At 39.7% G+C, this 19,693-nt stretch overlaps 1 long non-coding RNA gene across 2 annotated transcripts in view; it reads left to right on the top strand.

The window, feature by feature from the left end:
* Positions 1-6,643: 6,643 nt before the first annotated feature.
* Positions 6,644-19,693, top strand: part of LOC123626482 — an 85,912-nt gene continuing 72,862 nt past the window's right edge. For both annotated transcript variants that reach the window (XR_006730877.1, XR_006730878.1), the window contains exons 1-2: positions 6,644-6,736; positions 16,650-16,820. This is a non-coding gene — a long non-coding RNA (uncharacterized LOC123626482). The remainder of the gene's footprint in view (positions 6,737-16,649; positions 16,821-19,693) is intronic.

Below are 19,693 nucleotides of genomic sequence, written 5' to 3'. Positions count from 1 at the left end.
GCTACTGGACACATACCAACATATAGCCACACTCAAGAGATCTGTTAAGTAAATTGACGACCTGCAGGTGTTGTTTAAGCTTTGTCTTACTTAGCCTTAGGCCTATTAATGAGTTACAAAGGATATCTCCAAGGTATGTGTGACCTCCCTTCTCATGGCCAGCAACTAACTCAGCTTTAGGGTATTTCTGGGGTCCCCTTGGCCAAGAGGGAGCCCATCCAGTCAGCTGGGGGCAGCGCTGAAGATTTTACTTTATTTCACGGAATCAAGGATGGAGGGTTACCTTCCACGGGCTGTGTGAAGAAAAACTACCAATCGCACGGTAGACGTTGTTTATGTCTTGATGTAGTCCAAGCAGGCACCCGGTTCTCTGTACCTCACCTCCAGCTGAGAAAGGCCGTTTCTGAGAAAGAAGACATTTTTCTATTTGAAGCTGGTATAGGGTTTGGAGTGGTTGGGGGCTTATGTATTTCATAACTCTTCAAAATGTGAATCAACAATTGCTATATCATCATGTCTGTCCATCTTTTGGAGAGTCTGCAAAAGAGACCTAGTAACCTTTGAAAAAAGGCAGTGCACCTCGTCTGTCCCAGGCTCTCTGAAAGAAGCCAGACCACTCACAGCAGTTTCCAGATGAAGCCCAGTACAAGGGACATCACATGTGGGAGCTGGCCCCACCTGGCCTCCAGGATGGCCATGGGAGGCTAGTTCCTGTGTGGGAAAAGCAAACACGTTAGGACAAGTCAGATCATGGAATAGAAACTGAGTCAGGTGACCTGCATCCCAAGCCTTGTGGGGCCACCAGAGAGGCAGCAGGGCTGATTTATAGGCCAACATGCTATTCAGGGCACTGAGTGTTTGAAGCTGGCAGCCTTGCTGATGTGTGGTTGAGCCTGGAGGGTTGTTAATATTTTAGATATCACCACCGAGAAAGCACTCCTTGCAAAACTCAAAAAAGGATGCATTCTTGAAATTGGAGTAACTCCTGAACTATTTAGTTCTGCTCATTTAAAAATATATTTGAGTGTTATTAAATAAGATCTCAGAACTTCCACCTGAGAGTGTATGTATATTTAGTTCTGAGTTTAGCTAAGCTCTCCAGATTTAGAGAGTGACCCAGTTAATGGAAAGCAGTTATTTGGTTGGTTGAGTTATTTGGTTATTTTCCTGCCTGCTCTGTGTTAGTGAATTGGAAACACAGAGAACAAGGTAATCTTTCTGAAATGTGTGCTGGGTGGCTCATGTTTTTCTTATGAATTCCAAGGTCTCAACAGAGGCATTTCTGGGATGAGGTGCTCCAAAAAATCACATTGAGTGGTCACCTGATAGTACCACAGAAGCCAGGGTTATTTCTCTGATTTGCCATTGAAAACCCATACCAAGAGCATGGCTAAACACATGTTCTAGGGTAACAATTTCCCTCTCTTGACGTTTTCCAACTCAATTACTAACTGATAATCCTTGATTTTACCTTTTATCCCGTTTGTTTTTTCCAAGCTTTAATTCCCTAGGAGACTGAGTTTGAAACTCACATAGAATGCTTTCTTCCTTCATTCTCAAAAGCCTAAATGAATTGAAGGAATGAGATCATGTGCTTAATCCAGACTGTGCTCTTGTGGTGAGGCTGGGCATGGTGGCATGGGATGTATCACACGATCCCAAAAAAAGATTGGATCAGGTGGACTCAGGTGCTCACTCTGCTCTTCAGAGTGTACCTGGACGAAAAGCTCCACGATGGAGACAGTAGGTCATCCAGGACTTGTCATGACTCACTTAGCAAAAGAGTCTGAAAACATAGTCTGTCCCCAGCAGATAACTGTTAATAAGATACGGTTGGGTCTGAAAATACCAGAAATCTGCCAAAGTTTGTGACTCATCAGTAATGAACTGTAGAGATAATTAGCTAAATTCATCTAATTTGTTGGAATTCACAGCTAGGATTTTAATTTACAAGTAGAGTGGGTGCAGCTGTCCTGCCTTTCAATGTATGTTAAGCCTTTAGCATGAGATCTTGTCTGTAATAACCTTAATGGCATTGAGCTGAAGCAAAATTCCTGCAACTTCAGTGAGGCTAAGTGTTCTCCATTCAAAGCTGTGCTAGTAAAATAGTAAAGGATTCAGGGCGACAAAAGGACTGTCTAGACCACCGTAAATAGCTTCAATCCATCCAAGGTGGTAATCTTGGGGCACGTTGCATTAGAATGTGGACACTTGGTTAGGTTGCTAGTAAGTGATGCTGTGTCATTAGGACATAAATTGTCCAGGGTGTAAAGTGATAAGTTCTCCAAGGTTCAGCCAATGATAATAGGAGCATTCTTTTTTGAAAACTCACTCACTTTTAATGCTTGCTAACCTTTCTCCATAATTCTTGTGGGAATAATATACATCAGGCAAACAATCATTGCTCAAGGAAAGAAGTAAGGCAAATTTCTCTTTTCATTACATTAAGTACAAGAGGACAATCCTTTGTGATACAAGAAATCAAGCTGTGATTATAGCTATTCTTTGTTGAGAGTCAGTTGAACAAATCTCAAAACTTTGCTTGGAAGGAATCCTTGAGGCTTTCCTCCCTTTGCAAATTTTTATAACATAAAGAGTTAAGATTTTTGCCATAACCACAAGGGCATAAGCTAATGCATGGTTAGTTTTTGTGTATTATCTGCTTATATTCTTTATTTATGGTGGGGATTTTTTGCACTTGGTTTTTGTTTGTGTTTGGTTGTATAGATTTATACATGTATAACTATATAGGTGCAACAATACCCAGACCGCTGTGACAGGAAAAATGTATTTCCTACCCCTCTCCCTTTGTTATATATGTACCCAAATACGTTTGGCCACCAAACCAATAGGTTTAAAGAAAATAGATACTGGCTGCAGCAACAGTTAGATGAGTGCTATAGGTTTTTATGTAACAAACTTGTGATCAGGTAATTTGTAAAATTAAAGCAAGTATCAGATGAAATTCTGCCACACAGACCATCATTTATTAGCAAGCAAACACATAACAATTCATAGAACTGTGTAGTAAATATGGTGACCAACTGTCCAGGTTACCTAAGACTGTCCCAATTTTGCACTGAAGTCTCAAGTCCAGGAAATACCTTAGCCTTGAGCAAACCGGGATCTTTGCTCATTCTATATACAGTCTCTCCTTTCAGATGCCTTAGGCCGCCTAATCACACTTGGAATGACAGCTTTCCATGGGAGAGATGAAAAAATTCTGAAGCAAGATGTAGTCAAGTTTATAGTTGACGTATTGTGGGTACAGCCCTCTGCACTATGAGATGGCACAGAAACACTCAAGGGCTGCAGCCTAAGTGCCATTGTGAAGAGTAAATTGGACGGAGCTGCTAGACTCCTGTATCCCATTCATGCAAGAGGAGAGCATCTCTAAAATATTTTAGCTAATCCATAAATCTTGAAAATCACTCATGTCACCATGGAGAACTCATTTTGGCACCTATGTGCTAGTTGGTTAGCCATGACTTTAACCGAAGGAACCAACCCCCTTTCTAACACTCATTGTTCCGTCTTGAAAAGCCTCTGTTGTTGGTCACCAGAGCAGTCAGTTGTAGCAGCCTCTGGTTTTCTGATTACACACCTGCTGACCACCACTCAGGTGTGGATTAAAACCAACACTATGCATTTATACGGCACTGTATATGACCAAATATTTTAGCGTAGAGACCAGTCATCAAAATAGCATATGCCCCAAGAAAATCTGAAGGAAATCCATAGACTAAGAAACTTGAGGAAGGATACTTCCTAAGGGTAGAAAATCTAAAGAACTATTTGCTAACAACTTTTTCAGAGCATGGAGATTGTCTCTATTATAATAACAAACTTCAGCAGAAAGGAAGTTAAGCCCCTTTCTCTAAGAAATAGAAAAATTAAACCTGTGCCATTTTAGTAAAACATTGACCTACCAGAGAGATGGTTTTGGGGAATGAGGCTTGATTTTTAGTTTTCCTGTACCTCCTAATAAGCTCTACGACTTAGAAAAGTCACTGTACTTTTTTTTTTTTTTTTGAATTTTCGTGTCCTTTGTTAAGAGTAGTTGAGCTTTGAAGTCCTTTCTAGCTCTTAAAAGTGTCCCAAGTATGATTATAATTCTAAGTATTTCAATTTTTCACTCTAAGTTTGAAAGGGATAATTAGCTTTTCTTGGGTTTTGCCAGCATTAAGTAGAAATTTGGCTAATCTGCACGCTGCTAGTTCTTCAATCACCGTGTTTGACACCCTTGGAAATGGTAGATGATTTCTCTGAAGCAGAGAATATAGCTGTGAATGGAGTGGCGTTTTGTAGCATTTTCAAAGTGTCTTTAAGTCCCTTTGACTCTTAGGTATAGTGAATATATCGTGACCACTGGACGAGCTTTGCACAAACACTCTGCATGCGTGTCAACTTCATATTCAAAGACAATGCCCTAAGTAGTCATTCCCTAGGAATGCAGATATTTCAGCTTTGGCATTAAATTTCTCTAAATGGAATTTGCTGTACAGATAAAGCAGAAAACACAGCAAGCTTTGACTCTGAGGACATTTCCTTTGATAAAACACACTCAGAAAAAGTCAATGGGAACAATATTATTTAAGCCCCTTGTTTATGTGAGAGCAATGATTTTTATAATGCAAGGTGAAGATATTCAAAGCAATTCTCTAGAATATTTCAGTTGATTTTTCAAACTGCTGGGCTGCCTTAATTCTAACATCTAAATCAAGTGAGCTGTACACTTCAGAGCACAAATTAGAGGACTGGCACCAGACTCCAGCAGTTAGACTGCCAGAGAATCGATCGAGCCCATTTAAGCATCTGGAATACCTATGTTTCATTTTTGACACTAGAGTTTATGCTTATTGAGTGGGGGAACTTTAACTCTAGAGTGGCAATAAACTCATTAGGAAGTGTCATCCGGGATTATAATGCATGTTATATAAATATTTCCCATGCTTGGACACAGTCTTCATTAACTCTTTAGTAGAGTATGTGCGTGTGAAAGCCGTCTGAGCAGTTTGGGGCATAGTAGGATTTGAGGACAGTTTCTCTCTCCCATAGGCTTGTTACAGTGCCTGAACTCCGACATTAGGAAAGAATGCCTGTGAGTACAAGACTGATCTTTCCTCTAGAGACTTCTAACAAAATGATATGCCAACTGACATTGTTAAGAGGATTTGCTCAACGTGGCCTGCAAATGGGGTCTTGTTGGAAGGAAACTCTAATTAGGCATCTTGGAATCCCGTGTTAGACAAACAGACGTACAGCTAGGTTGATTTGAGGAAGTATTAGCCCTTCCTCAGAGTGTGTTCTCCAAAAATTACTGTGCCATAAATTTTGCAGGCAATGGGTGGATATAACCATTGGTGAGACTATGATGAATGGAGTCACAGGAAATGAAATACTGGGTAGCAGGACCTTGAGAAATGCCGTTGGTGAACTGTACTTGTGCTTCCCTACCCAGTGGCTCGGCTCTGCCCCCATCCTGAGTTCTCAATCTCAGCCCTTGCTTTCCTGGGCTACGGCTTTTTGATCCACAAGCAGAACAGGATCACTGCAGAGGAAAGTGGTTGGTGCCAGAGATAAGCTTTGCTGGCCACATGGCCTGCCCCAGTCTTGTGTATTTTCTCATCCGTTATGTTCTAGTAGGGTCACCTTACAATCCACCAAAGCTTTGTTTTGAGCTCCTCTCTGGGTTAAGATGAGTAAAACTCCCCCTCCTGGGTAGGGATTCCTTTTAAATGCCATGGGTTAACTTTTATGTAGCACTAAGATGTAACCTGATTACCTTCTGGGTTCTGTCTTTGCTGGATGGGACTCTTCCTCTGCCCCTTCCAGCCAGTGCTCCTCTCCTGCCTTCCAACAATCTCACATTCCCTGTGTACTTTCCCAGAACTGTTGTTAATTCTATAAAATATGGCTTACAACAGGGAACAAAAGAACTTATAAGTATAATTGATCCTGGAGACTTCTTCATATATCGTTCATGTAATGGGTCATAGAATTCTAGCAGGAGCCACAACTCATGGGCCCACTGTGCCTTTCTGTATCATGTTTTCCTAAGACAAATTAGAAAGCTGGGTCATTAGGACCAACACAAGTTTTTGTACACCCTGATTATTCTCCTACAACCAATCCATTCTCAAGAATCTAGTAGATGTGCCCCATTGGCCTAGAGATATGTATGCCAAATCCTGGCCTCTCAGCCTCACCACGGAGGAAGAAGGTGAAACATGCTTATGGTGATGGTACATCTGAAAACTTAGAAATATTTAACTGCCTCCAATAACAAATTGACCTGGAACATATCCTTATTAAAAAAAAAAAAAGTACTGGGTTTTAATGAAAAAGAATGAAGCCATTTACTAAAATGTTAATCCACATAAAGCACTTGGCAGAGAGCCTGGCCGTCCTAAGTGCCTGTGCTTAGCATTCTCCATTTGACCCCTCAGCAACCCTCCCTCCAGCCCCCCGCTGTTCATTCTCCCACCTTCTCTGGCCAGCTCTCTTCCCAGGAGAGGAGACCTCTATGCAGGACTACATTACCCAGGTTCCCTTGCCAGCCAGCTCCTGTTTGGGGCCAGCCAATGGGAGGAAGTGTCAGGTGACCAGAAGGTGGGTGGAGAAAGAGGAAAGAGAACTTCCTTCCTGCCCTCTCCTCTGCTTCCTTCTCTGGCAGTAACCCAGCCCCTTCACTGCTGCAGGGACATCTTTCCTTCCTCTGTTCTTCCAGCCCCAGGTAAGTTAATGCCTTCCCTCTGCAGCTGGTCCCTGAGTGCTTGCTTCAACTTTCCATTTTTTGTTTTCTGAATCTCTGTAGGTAATTCCTTCATTAAATCGAATTCACTTAAATCAGTGGTTCTCAAGCCTTGCAACACATTATCATCGCCAAGGGAGCTTTTGAGAACTACCAATGCCTGGGCCGGTGTCCCCAGATTGGTGTAACAGGCTGGGGTGGGGCGTGGGTAGTGTCTAAGGCTCCGCAGGTAATGCAGCCACGGTTGAGAACCACTTATTGAAACCACTGGACACAGTGCTCAGTGAATATTACCTGTTGTTTTTCCCACCACCACCTTTATTTCCACTGTGCTAATATTATTTTTTCTCCCCAGTGTAAAGATGAGGGAACTTTCACATAGAGTTTAAGAATTTTTTTGAAAATCAAGTGATAGTTCTAAGTTTAGAGTTCAATGTTTTTGCTTCAGAAAGCTCATGTTCTTTCTGCTCTTTCTGCTGTGATACACGGCCGAGATGAGGTCTTCTCAAACTTTAATGTGCATGTAAAACACCTGGGGCTCCTGTTTAAGGGCAGGTTTTGATTCAGTCGTTGTGAGGCCCGGGATTCTTGCAGTTCCAACAGCCTCCCAGGTGATGCCAATGCTGCCGGCCCAATTACCTCACTTTAAGTATCAACAGCATAAACAACTATTGCCCACCCTCTCTTTTTGTCACACCTTCAAAATACCTCCCGTGTCTTCATCATTTTCACCTGATGACCTTACTGCTTAGCTCACTGAAAAAAAGGAGTCCACAGACTCCACTGTCACGTGTACCCACTTAACTGCGTCTGCACCCACACACTCTGTCTTCCCACCAGTAACCACCGAAGGAGCATTTGTGCTCTCATTAAAACCATTCCACCCAGCGCACCAGGTCCCACCTGCCCTTGCTCACCCAAGGGCATTTCTTCATGCATACTCTTCTCTGTTCCTCATCATTCCCCCCTCCCCACCATCCTGGATTGTTTCCATCAGCATAGCATACAAACAACATTAGTTTTTTATCTAAAAAAAAAAAAAATCAAAAAAACTTACTTTGATTCCATTGCCTCCACCAACTTCCATCCCAATGTTTGTACTTATTTGCAAAGAAATTGCCCAAATTTTCCATATTTTTTGTTTCCTATTCTATTCTTCCCATTCTTAGGCCCACTCCCCCTTAATCAGCTCTCATCAAGGTCATTAATAAGATCCATGTTGCTAAATCTATTGGTTAGTTCCAGTCTCCACCTGACTTTTCATCAGCGTTTGATACATTTATTAATTCCTTCTCCCTTAATGTAGTTTCTTCACCTTGGTCATTAGAATACCACATTCTATTGGTTTTTCTTCCACCTCACTAACTACTCCCCTTATCTCTGACCTCTTTGGTGTGTTCCAGGGCTCAATCTTTGGTTCTCTTCTCTATCTACATTTACTCTTTTGATTATGCCCTCCAGCAGCATGGCTTTAAACACCATGCACATGCTAAACTTCTACCTCCAGCTCAGATCTTTTGCCTGAAAGCCAGACTCGTAAATTAAGCTGCCTATGTGACATCTCCACTGGGATATCTAATAGGCATGTCAAACATAACATGTTCAAAACTGAGCTTGTGATATTCTTCCTTATTTCAACCACAGTTTTCTCCATCTCAGTTGATGCACTTCCATCCTTCCAGTTGCTCAGGACAAATATCTGGAAGTGATCCTTGACCTGGCTCTTTCTTGTATACCTCACATGCAAGCTAATATGCAATCCTACTGACTCTTCAGAATATATCCAGAATCCACACTTCTACTGCTACCGTCCTTTTCCGAGCTCCTTGCTTGAATTTACTTCAGTAGCCTCCAAAACAACTCTTTGATTCTACACTTGCTACCCAATATCCAGTCTCTTTCAACAAAGCAGATGGAGGATCCTTTTAAAATCTAAGATCACGTGGTTCCATGGCTTGGTATCCTGTAAAAGATTGTTCATTTCACTCAGAGTACAAGCCAGAGTTCTTACAACCATCAAAAGGGTCTATGTAACCCAACTCCCTTCTTACCTTCCCTAGTCTTATGACTTTTTATGTGCTGCTACTTTCCTGAGCAATCATTTCTCTGCAGGTGTATTGGCTTCCTTGTTGCCTGAACTTTCCTAGGCATGCTCTTGACTTTGCACTAGCTTTCCCTTGTCCCTAGAATGTTCTACCTTGATTATCTGTGTGGATGGCTCTTTCACCTCCTTCCAGACTTTGTTCACTTGTCACCCTCTCAGTGAGTCCTATGCTGATCACCCTATTTAACACTGGAGCATTTCCCCACCTACTGCCTCTCTGTGGCTTCTCTGATTTCTCTTATTCTGCTCAGTTTTGGTGTTTTTTTTTTTTTTTTTTTTTTTTTTTTTTACAATATACACTCTTCTTACTTATTATGCTTAATATCTATTGCCTGGAGTATAAGTTTTTAGGAAGGCAAGGATTATTGCCTGTTGCTTCCTAACTTTTTTTTTTTTATTACCTAAAAAAGTATCTGGCACATAGTGATACTCAAAAAGTTTTGCTGAAAAAAAAAAGAATGAATAAAAGAACAGGTTTTTTTTTATAATTTTAAGATGGCAGATAATAGAATAAACTACTTCTTCAAGAACCGAGGCTGTGAATATCCTAAGTATGGTAATGAGACTCAGACAAAACACACAAAAAATAAAGACAAAAGTCCCATTTCTTTCCAGACTTCTTTGTTTATCTAGGCCCAAAGAAATGACTTCTAGCCAGAAGTCACTCAGGAGTGGGTTTCATTGATATGTGAGAAAGATCTTCCCTAAGCTTTGGCCTCATCTGCTATCTCAGTCGAAGTGAACAGCTATTTCCTATTTTCTGTGCTCAAGAGCATTGGCCAATGTTTTATACTATTTTTAAAAAGTCTCTGAGCATGGAATTTGGGCTATTGACAGGATGGATGGGGGAGTCCGGGGGGGCTGGGCTAATGTTCAGCATTTCACTGCACAGAGCCCTCGGGGTAATGTTCTCAAGAAGAATCAATAATTGGAGGCCGGCTAAAGAGCTTTGTTTCCCTCAAATATGAACCTGGTTACTTTATCAAGGAAACAGATGTTTATTGCTTTCAGGCAGAAAATAATAAGTCAGGCAGGTTTACAAGCCCCCTTTCCATCTTGAAAGCATTTTTGTCAGCTTCTTCATCCTGGGAGAAAATTACCAAATCAAGCCCTGAAAGGTAGATGATTAGTGGGTGTCACACTTGGCATCTCATTTCTTCTTCCCAGATGGGGATACGGAGATGCCGTTGACCTCCAACTTAGGGGAAAACACATTTTTGACAGTGGAGTTGTCTCAGGACCTTTTCTTGGAGCATAAAAACCATGTAATGTAGAAAATCAAACGAACCTGGCATGAGGTGCTCAGACAGCCCAGATCATGGTTTACAAACAATGATTCAATAGCTGTGATTTATTATAAGGGGGAGAAGAATCTCACATCCTCCTCCCAAAAGTAATTTGCAACAGGCGGGAAGGAGTCACCTAGAAAACCTCTTCATCCTTTTAAATTATCTTTCGAGGACCAGTTTCTACATCTTTCAGGAAAAATCAGGGAAGAACAATGATGGTTATAATACAAGGGTATGGAGTCTCCAAAAGTTGAAATCCCAAGTTCAGAGAGCACTTGCTGAAGTTCTTCAAACACAGAGGGATACCTGTGAATGTTCTTTCAAGCATTTTAATAACGATTATAAAAAACACATGAGGTGACTGTGGAGAAGAGATTTGCAAGGTCTTACGTGCCTTTTGAGGTGGAGAAGAGCCAGGACCAAAGGAACTGGAAGAATCTTTACCCACGCTGGGGTGCGTGTATCAGAAACAAGTGGAATGGGAATCCAAGCATTGCTTGCAGATAGAATCAATATGTGTTTTACACAGAGATGTTACAGTATTTTTCATATGGGTATGCCACTATATAAGGTCTATGAGAATCTTCAGGCTTGTCTCAGGGTTGCTTCAGAGCCAGCTACTAATAGTGAAATATGCCATCTGGGCCCGCCAGCTGCACTTTGTCATCAGAGTGAGGAGACTCACCCAGGATTCCCTTTATGGGTTCTGTTTAATTCTTTTTTTATTCCATATGTGTGTATTATACCTCCTTACAACATGGGTAATTGCTTGAAGACAGTGGGAAAGCATGGGATTTGGAGATAGGCCATCAGAGTTTGGGTCCTGGCTTTGTGCTTTGTAGCATAGGGGAGAAGAAATCTTACTGGTCACTTGGTCTATGGCCGAGGCCCCTATAACAAAAGCCAGATTAGTAAGAGAAAAGCATACCAGTTTTACATGACACGAGAATCTTTCATAAGGAAATGAAGACCTAAAGAAAATGGGTGAGCCTGTGTAGTTTTATTCTAAGTTTGATGATGAAGGGGATAGTCTTGGAGAAGTATGATTGGATAAAGGGGTATGATCTAATGGTAATAAATTGGGGGAAACTTAGCTAGGCTTGTTTGTTCAAATTCTTCTCTGTGTCCCTGTGTCTTCAGAGATAAGGACATTCCTGCCTTCCAGGTATAGGGTGGGCATCTCTGGAAGAAAATTTTGATGACCTGCATCAGGGGAGTAGGGTGAAGAGGAGGTGAGAGTGGCCATCTTTCTTCCTTTGTTTTCTGGAATGCCAAGATGCCATATTTTGGGGTAGCATGTCCTGAATCCCATCATTAACTATAAGGGCCAGTGATTTAACATCTCTGAGTCTCAGTTTCTTAATTCCGTTTGCAAAGTGAGAAAGTAATCAAAATCATACCTTCAACACAGGATGAATGTAAAGATGGTGTTGATGGTGATTTATAAATTGCATGTTCTACAAACACTAATTTCCCAAGTTTCACATCACTCTGTGGCTCACAGTTTAAGTCAATTATTGACAGTTGCTCACCTGATTTTCTTGGTCATTGCTGAATAATCTTAGTCATTTTATCTTAAGAAATTGGGTTAGGAGAGGAAGGAGGCTATGAGAAAATTAGATTTGTACCTCTACTGCAGCCGTGGTGCTCCGGTTACCTCTGCTTATCTACATGTTTTACATTCATGAGATGGTCCTCCCTGTCTCATGTGCCCCAAAATAAACTCGTGAAATTCCTAAGGTTCATTTTTAATGTAATGTCTCTAGTTTTTGGCATCTGATATGAAGATTAATCCACAAAGTGTGACCAGAACCACCAATGAACCTCCCCCTCCTCCATACTCCTCTAGCTATGCAAATGGAGGCCTCAGGATAGCACCAAGAATGAGCATTTGATTTGGTTATTTTCCTCAAGAGAAGTGCACTTGTGTAGATGTTTTAACGAGCAGTGGAATACTTCCATGGGTTTAACACCTTGGGCTTCAATTATATACACCTTTTTTATTTTCTCTTTCAGTTCTCAGTTCATGTCGTTAATGATCAAAATACTATTTGCCACCTACAGGAGCGATTGTATTAGCAGGAAAAAAGATAGGGACATTTGTGGAACCTAAAATGATGCCTTTCAGGAAGTACAAACTCTTTTGTATCAGCGGGATGTGGCCTCTAGTGTCGTGTACGTGACTTAGACAGTCGAGAAAGGATGTTAAAAATAGATAAGGAAAAATCAAATTACTTCTCCAGCAATGATTACCCTAGAACCAACCACAAATTGCCAAGGTCAAGGACAGAAGATTAAATAGAAGGTAGAAGGGTATACAGAAAGAGAGATTAATAAACAGAAGATAGGTAGATGGGTGACATGCCAAGATCTCTCTCTCTTTTGAACAAGTTCTTGGCAAGGTTTTACAGTTTTTTGATATTGTTTTATCTTTTCTGACTTAGTACTGATTCTTTTAAGAAGGGCACTAGTAGTGACAAAGTTATAATTACTTGCCAAAGTTTTCTTTAAAAATTAGTCTAAAAGACCATATTTATGATTATAATTCCTTAGTAGTACTAATAAATGTACCCACTGATCTTATAATTAGTATTAATATTATATTAGTAATAAGGAATATACCAACTGATCTTATAATTAGTATTATATTAGTAATAAGGAATACCAACCGATCTTATAAGACTTTATTTTTCTTGTACAGTCCTGTGATCAGCCAGAAACTGCCATCAATAACTTTTTTAGTTTCTGGTCATCTTCCCCAACACAGTTTAAAGAACATAATTATTAATTTGGAACTAATTGATCCACACTTATATGCACATGTGGAAATAACATTCATCGGAAATCAAGCAGGTGGGAGGGGGAGGAGGGGATGAGTAAATTCACACCTGACAGGTATAGTGCACACTATGTAGGTGGCAGGCACACTTATAACTTTGATTCAAATGGCATAAAAGCAATTTATGTGACCAAAACGTTTGTACCCCCATAATAGTCTGAAATAAAAAAAAGGAGATAATTTATAAAATGGAAGTTTCCTAGAGGAGAGCTAGTTAAAAGTCGAATGTTAGCAATACATGAAGTCATTCTAACAGTTTATATTTCTGTAGCATTGTATTTTAGAGAACTATAGAGTATCTTGTCTTAACACCAAAAACTGGATGTAGTTGGTATTAAGCATTGTTTAATAGCCGAGAAAACATGATTAATAGTGGCTTGCCTAGACCTTTGAAAGCCCATCCTTTACCTTGTTTATCTGCTGTCACCCTCCTTTGTCATGCGATAATTCCTCTTTTAGGAAGAGAGTTGTGTAGAAAGGAATATTTAATAAAGAAACTTTTTATATTCCATTCTCTTATCCTGGGGCTCTTTCAATTCCCTCTGCCTCTTCTGTCATCATCTTTCTCTTCTATTTTTTCTTTTTCTTTCCCTACTGGAGGAAAAGGTTAGAAAGAAAGTGGTATAGAGTACATTATGCTATAGCCATAAATAATAAAATATTTCTTGGATTTTTTAAATCTGGAAAAATGACACTTTTTAGGAAAATTAACATTACCAATGTTGACTAAGGAGAATATATAGAAAACCTAAATATACCAATAAATATGATCGACACAGAAAATTTTTGAAAAACCTCCAGAATTACTTCTGTGTAGACTTACAGGTAAAGTCTTTAAATCTTTTGTGGGGATATATAATTAACAAGATTATATATATATATATGTTATATATATATATATATATTACCAAAATATAAGGACAAACAGAAGTATGATATTAAAACTTGACCAAGTAACACACAAAAGAAAGCTTTAGGCGAATCTCACTGAAGAACATAAATGCAACTGATCAAAGCAAACAGCAATGCAAAAGTTTTAAACATTTTTTTTTTTTACATTTAAAGGCAAAAGTTTTAAACATTTTAAACTAACTTTTATATGGACACCCAAGTTATAGAAGTAAGAGTGTGTGTTTATGTGTATACATGCATTTTATAAATTTAACTTTATAAAGTTATTATGTAGTCAATTTTATGGAAAATGAGGTTGCTTTAGTGAATAAGACAATCTGAAGCCTAGGATTGTGGATCACAATTGCAGTCACATAGTGGAGAATTGAAAAAAATCTTGACTCAGAAAAAATAGTTGTCCATGGATCAAAGTTTTTCACAATTTTCCTTATAATTCTTAGGTTAAACTGATCCAGAAGTCTGCAAAGGGAAGCATAGGCATAGTGTGTCTCAATACTTAACAAAACTTAGTGGCCAACGATCTCTCTTAATCTCTGTCTTTATATGCTGATTGCTCACTTTGGGAAGTTTTCATCTGTGACTTCTTTTCAATAGTTAGAGACCTTGGTGTCCCTTCTGCAGTGGCCACAGTGGACATCGTGGCAGTTTTGCTTCATACTGTTGCTCTCACAATGAACAATGATATGTCTGCCAACTTGCTGGAGGATGAGATTAATAACTGATATAATTTGTTTCTCCTTTAATGTGGTATCAAAGTTATCTGGCTTCATGAGACAGTTGGGACCTGTTTCCTAATCTCTGGAAGATTGTGAACCCAGGATTAAAGAAAATTAAACCATAATAGTTTAAATTATAGGGCTACTGAGTACATTTAATAAGTGAATATGTTCTTTGACTCTCTAAGGTGTGAATAGAGTATGACAGATTTCTAAAGCTTGATTTGTCATAAAATTTTTTCTTCAAGCAGTGCAACTGTTCAGTAAAATGTACTATGGGAAAACCTAGAAATATTCCAATTCTTCTATTAAGAACAATAGAAGCATGTCAGGTATCTGTTTTTAAATATTATTTCTGAAGTGATCATACAATATAACCAAATAAGGAGTTTAATGTTAGATGTTTAAAAAGTAATATTTTCATTTGAAGATTGTGATTTTCTCCTACAAATGCAAAAGAAGTAACTAAAACACTATTAAAATTGATAAACAGAATATAAAAGAACCTTACTATAACATGAACTCTCCTATAAAAGGTTACAAAATAAAATTTAAAACTTAAAACTCCTTTTCTGATCCTAAGACTAACATTTTTTTTTTTAACAGAGGAAAAAGCAAAAATTAATAAAATTTGGATTTGGTGAGGACTCTTATTAAAATAATTTCCTGAAATGATTTTTCTGATTTTTTAATATACCTGTTTGGTGGACTCCATTGTATCATGGATTTAAGCCTGCCAAGTTCAACATTCCACTCTTTAATTTGTTAAAAGTCTCTCTCTCTCTTTTTTTTTTCTGGGTAAGAATAAACACTTCTTACACTTCTTCGTTTTCATCACCAGCCCTAGCAATGGTTTATTTCTCCCACTAGAGCCATTTTTCACAAATATATTGTTTTTATCCCTTAAAAACAGCTACTGCACAGGAGAGAGGAGGAGAGTAATGGAGCTAAGGTGAGCTGCATATGGTAGGAGGAGAATTAGCCAGCTAGGATACCCTAGTGTTGTTATGACAGGCCTCACGCATCAGGCTATTAGTGCGTACAATTCAAATCCATGCCACCACAAGACTACTGATTACTCTGTGGCATGAACCTTTGAGGTTAATTCCAAAGAACACAAAGTGTGATATTACATCCCTGAATGCTAAAAGTCTACTGAACTATAAATAAATGCAGTAATATTTATCATCACCATGATGGCCGAGTTCATCATTTTTATAGAGCCCTAAACCATTTCTAGCTGACCTCAAATTAACGCCTTTTAGTTAAATACCCCACAGCATGCATCTTGGTGCCACCTATTAAAGATGGGTGTAATATCTGAAAATTGTGAGAGATTGCATACGGTAATAATGTGAGAAAAGTGTAATCGGCAATGAATAATGTAGGGGAATCTTCAAAATAACGTCGTGTGGCAAATTATAGTTCATCTAACATTAAATAATCCATCTACTTACCACACTTACATCATAAGGGTTATGAGTTCCATTTAACACCTAAGAAAGCAGACACCAAGAAGCTAACTGGTCTTTGGAGGGCTTTGTGGGAAATTGTTGGGAGGTAGAGAATAACAGATCAAAAATTTTAAGCTTCAAGCCATTTTCTCTGTTCCTTGGATTTTGGTTTTTCTATGATTAGAAAATTTTCTTATTTTAGCTGGTTGAGTACTCTTGACCTACTACCGAGAGATATTTAAAGCAGAAACGTTATACAGACATACATACAGAAATAAGAATGTAGAATGCTTAAGTGACTTGAAGTTGGATGTAATTATTATATGGGGAGAGAGAATCTCCCTTAGCCTTGGAAATCTTAACTGAGATCCAAAATACTGAAATGATCTTTAGGCTCCAGTGTGTGTAAGACCCATCTGCTGGGGAATCTTCATTTTTAACAGTTATTGCCAGGTCATTGTGAGGGAGTTAGTCTGCAGACCCTATTTTGGGAGATGTTGCAGGATAGCACAGTGGTTAGAGTTCACGCTTTGGTTTCAGGTGGACCTGGATTAAAAATATTTTGTCTTGGGTTTTCTCAGGAGCAGACCATCAGTTGGATTTGAATGCTTTGTTTGAGAGGTGATTCCAGAGAGAAGGGAATTAAGCCAACAGGAGGTGTTAATAATCAGCCTATGGCTGTAAAAGTTAGTTCTCGGGCCCACTGATAACCTCTGGATTACAACCATGGCTCAAAGCTGCCCCACCCAAAGGTAAGAAAGCTGGGTTTATGTCTCTACTACTTTCTGGTCGTCATTTGTTGAAGCTACCTGTTCACAGAGCTTCTACCTCCTCCTCTCACCTTGTCCTATGTGGGCTTAATGCTGTTCCAGTGGCCAGAAGTAGCTCTCAGTGAGAGTGACTTGCAGGTAAGAGGTTGTGGTTGATGTGTGAACATGCAGGTGTGTGTGGGAACAGTCAACACTGAGGACATAGGTGGTCAGCAAAGGCATCAGCTATAATTCACCTCTTGTACCACTCAGATCCACTCATGACCCATGCTGAGTTAAATTTGTCCTGTTAGAGATTCTTCAAAGTCATGGCCAGGTAAAATTTTAAAAAAAGAAAAAACAACTCAGCAAAATGGTGAATGTGATCAGCTGTAGTCCCTGTTCCTGCAGCTGTTTCCAAGGTCATTATTTACATTTATCATCTTCCTCTACTGCTTTCTAGATTTCTCTCACCTTCAGCTGCTATAGGTCCTTTGCCAGTAAGATAACCTAGACTCTCACCTCTTAGATGCTTCTGTTCTAATTGTTGTCAGGTTTAGTTACTGCAACTGCCTACTCATTGCTACCACTGGGCATTGAGTACCAGGATACTTCCCTATTAAGTCATCTAATTCCAGACATATTTTTCCTTGCCCTCACTATATAGCAGCAACTATATCTCCTCATGATGGTCAAATACTCCGATCAGTATAGGTATTCCTTTCTGTACCTGTTGGTCTACTGGCATGAGAAGCCCCAACTGAGTAGGTGATGTCAACTGAAACCCATACTCTGTCCCTTGGTATAAAACTTCCTTTCCAGGAAGAGAACCTATAATCCAACAGAGCCTGATGTAGAGATACAGAGCACAAACTTCTCAAGTGGGTCACTGAGAGTGGTGGTAAGAATAGGCACTCCTCCCTACTCCTTTGGTTCATGATCCCATGTTTTCTATCTATAAGGGACAAAAGACCATATAGTGCCTGTTGATTCAAGGTACATTCTGTATCTCAGAGGACAGCACTCTAACCACGCATGCGGTCATACCCAAGTTGGAGTACTTGTACCTATAAAAAAAAACATTTCAATGTTTTATCAGGGTGCCAGCTTCTAAGTGCTACTGTTTATGGTAGAATCAGTGGATCCCCTGATCCACACTTCCTATGCCACAATGGGGACACTTTGAGATTGAGGCAATGCTATTTTGGTAAAGCAAATGTTTTGTGAGCCTTTGGATAGTTGTGCCTGCTGAAGCAATCTGGGGAGAAAGGATAAATCCTTACTCTGTAAACATGAATTTGTGCCTCCTCCAAGATAAAAATCTCTGATAAAATCAACTTGCTACCAAGTGACTGGTTTGTCTCCTTGGGCGATGATATGGCATTAAGATTCAGAGTTAGTCACCACTGTCTTTGTTAGCAGCGTGGCTAGTTCATCCCGGAGCCGAGGAAGCCCCTTCTTCTAAGCCCTTGCCTTCGTGAAATACTGGACCCCGTCTTGTAGCTGGGGGTAGTGGCTAGATGACACCTGCTAGGTGAACTATTCTAACTCCTCTGTTTAGCGTCTCCTCTGGGGTTGATGCTCTATGAAGGGTGTTGAGAGGAGATACAAAGTTCTGTGTACTTTGTATCCACTTTCTTGGGTCCCTCCAGGATTTCTTATCTCTGATCTTCCTCTTTCTTTTTCCAGACCCTTGGCTAACTCAAGCGTTTCTTCCCTGTCCAGGAGTCCATGTATATTCTTATCTCAGATGCTTCTCTCTTTGCACAAATTTGAGGAGCCGGTATATTGTTCAAAGTCCTTTCACTCTGGAAGATTCCCCCCTCTGTTGCCTTTGACTTTTGACAGTTAGATTGTAGTAAGTTTCACTGTGGTTTTTTGGAGTTAATCCTAGTTGAAGTCCTTTGAACTTCTTGAATTTGGATGGCCATTTCTTTCTACTGATTTGGGAAGAAATCAATAATAATGTCTTCAAATAAGCTGCCTACATCTTTGTTCCTCTCATCTCCTTTGCAGATTCCCATACGTATATATTCTACTTGATGATATGCTACAAGTTCCTTAGGTTTTCTCCCTGCTTTTTTAAACAATTTTTTTCTTTTTGTTAATTTGAGTCAATAATATCAAATGATCTGTCTTAAAGTTGGTTGTGGTGCTACAGGGTCTCTGGTGCTGCAAGAGGCCTCTGAGCTGTCCTTTGTTCTCAGTGATCCCAGGCATCCAAGGTATACCAGTCTCCTGTCAGTGCTCCAAGTCAAGCAAGAGACACTCCCCAATCTCTCAGTAGCCCCTTGAGAAACTAGACTGTTAGACATAGGTTCCACTCTTCTCTTCTCCTCCTAAGGGAGAAGCTGTGAGTTTGGGCAATTTTTTGTGGTTGCACCAAGCTGTGCTGTCTTGGGGGAAGGGCTATAGTTGGTGAAATGCAATGGCTTTTATTACCCATTTCAATGCAGTTGTTCATAGTTTTGTGTTTGTATAGGGTACTGTGACCCTTTAGCTGGTTTCTGAATTTCTCATTAAGGTTTTTTGGATGGTATATTACTTTTAAGTCAGTGTCTCCGAAGGAGAGTGAGGTCTGATTCTATTCTTCCAAAGGCTGATATTGCTTTTTTTTTTTTTTTTTAACAATGAATAATTCTCTGCTTCAAATGGCATGGCTTGCTCTAGAACCCTATAGAGCTGCATTGCAAATCAACTATTGATGCTTGGGAGAGATTCTACAATTTATCCTGATCTATTATGGAGACTTCTGGCAACACTGGATATGCCAAATCATATGACACTAGTGGCAGGGCCAGTTGCTTCAGAGCCTAAACACATTGCAGAAGTCTCCCTTGTTCTGGTCACCACTCAAAATCATCAGTCTTTCACAT

This window comes from Lemur catta, chromosome 22 (assembly GCF_020740605.2).
Source record: "Lemur catta isolate mLemCat1 chromosome 22, mLemCat1.pri, whole genome shotgun sequence".
NCBI classification, from domain to species: Eukaryota; Metazoa; Chordata; class Mammalia; order Primates; family Lemuridae; genus Lemur; species Lemur catta.
This window is presented reverse-complemented; position numbering and strand designations above follow the sequence as displayed.